Raw genomic sequence first — 2,450 nt, 5'->3', positions numbered from 1 at the left:
CTCATTGTTATTATCCGTTTTTATTTTATGCTCATTCTGCTTGAATCAGTAATAATTTTAGTTCTGACCTCTTCTCTTTGTCTCACTGTGATTAAGAAGAGGATGTGATAGGATGTGAAAGACACTAAAGGACTATGGTAATCAGGACAGCCAGAGGTGACGACATCAACGACCCGTTGATCACAGGCTAATCTAATCAACTGTTGCCCATTGTTCACCTCAAGTCAAGTCAAGTCACCTTTATTTATATAGCACTTTTTACAATACAGATTGTATCAAAGCAGTTTCCCATTGATAACATGAAAATAACACAACAGTTTGTTTCTAGAAGAAACTTGCATCATCGTCCACCCATAATAAGGCAGATCATTAATATTGTTGAATATTAAATGTCCCCAACTAAGCAAGCCAAAAGCCAAGGCAACAGTGGCAAGGAACCAAAACTCCATCAGGTGACAGAATGGAGAAAAAAACCTTGGGAGAACCCAGGCTCAGTCGGGGGCCAGTTCTCCTTTGGCCAATGAGCAAACAGTGTATGATTATGATCCAGGCAGCGTTACAGGTCAGAAGTCAGATTGGTCGTGTCGATGAGGCCTTCACAGGGCTGATGAGGCTGGCACTTCAGGGATGCGTCATGGTTAGGTCCAGGTGCAGATCCACCATCTGATCTGGATACGGCCGGGGTCCACCTCACTTCAGGAAACGGAGAGTCTTGTTGACACTGCAGGACTGCGTTGTCATCGCGTCCAGGCGCTGGTCCTTCATCAGATCTGGATACGTCCTGGATCCGACGGACTGCGGTAAACCTCGGTATAAACAGAGAGACTAATATTAGCGTAGACGCCATTCATCAACCCTCCATTAACCCTCGGCGTGATCTGCTCGCTTTTTTCCTTATGAGTTGAATTGAGACCCCAAATACTCTTTTGACTTTGATTTTATAAAACAAGTTTCATACATCAATCGATTCTGTTAAATGTGTATTATTTTTGTGTATACTCGCAATAAAAACAAAATGTTGTGCTTTTTGCCAAATAAAGAAAAATAATCACGAAGCGAGTTCTGCCTTCTCTCTGTCCGTGTAGTCCATTCTGAAACGCGTCCGAAAATGAATCATAACTCAGCGAATACTTCTCACACAGGCACGTGAGATATGTCTTTATGAAGCTTGAAATCTCCTCTTTTAAATGAAGTAATTTATATAAAAAACAAATGTTTTTAACTCATGTAATCCCTTTAAAAGCAAGGAGAGGTACCGTTTTTCCTTCTCCCTTCATTATCTCTAAATGAGCTGCAGCCGCCCCGCCCCCAGCGCGATTCACATGTAAATAGTTTACCTGATCTAGTATGCATCGCATACGCCCCCCGATCAATGCCATAAAAACACAGTTTGTTCATCAGACTTCAGACTGATAGTTCATCGCGTTTTGAGTATGACACGCTTCTCCGGTAATAAAGACTCCCTTCAGATGATTCTGGACAGCGAGGAAGAATGCACCTTTTCCTCAGAGGACGAACGGCAGCATTTTGAAGAGCGAATTCCGCCGAGAACACAATTTCGGAGTAAGTTTTACTTAAAAGTCTTTTGTCTTTTATTTTTCGTGTTCGCATTTATGAGGAAAAAACAATATTACGTGACAGTTCTCCATTATGGACGCGAGCGCTCTAAAAAAAGCACTAAAAGACTTTCAAACTTTCACAGAGACCTCAAAACAGAAAGTACAAATCCTTTCTTTAAAACGAATTTCGTTTTGTATCAATTGTATCTTAATTTTAATAATTTTTTCATTAACAAATTTCCTGGATTTAAAGTAAATATAGGCTAGCAACCACAACATAAGGTGCTTGAAATAGATCATCATGAACCAGACCGTATAGCCTACTCGCCTCAAATGTCTAAAAAATGTAAAATATATTTACAGAAAGCTGGTTCTAAACAAACCATCCAAAACACTAGCCTACTGCGAAGATCGCGAGTCAATAGCCTATCGTCAACTTCATCTTTGCCAGAAGTTAAATTTAAATCGCGTGTGTGCATGAATGATGATGTTTTAGCAAACTGTATTGCTACTGAGATGAGTAAAAATCGACTGAAATATGAATACATAGATAAAATGTAGGCCTATAATCATTTTTTTTTTTTTACAAAGAAAGAGTACACTTGAAATATTGTTGAAATTGTAATTATTGTTGTAATTGTAACCTTTTTAATAAAATAGCAAAACATATTTACAAGATAGATGTAAGCAAAATCTTAAATGGTCAATATAAGTCTTCTAAATATATATGTTGTCCTTGTATTGTGGCTCAGTCAATTTCACACCTGAGTGAATGGCTCATCATTATGCAAAGTGGGTGGGACACTGTAATCTAAGGTGTAAACTACTCCTCCCCCTCGCATATTGGCTTTCCAAGCAAAACCTGTTTTACATCAATTTAAATCAATGTAT

Source organism: Leuciscus leuciscus (assembly GCF_965113295.1).
Source record: "Leuciscus leuciscus genome assembly, chromosome: 1".
NCBI lineage: Eukaryota > Metazoa > Chordata > Actinopteri > Cypriniformes > Leuciscidae > Leuciscus > Leuciscus leuciscus.
This window is presented reverse-complemented; position numbering follows the sequence as displayed.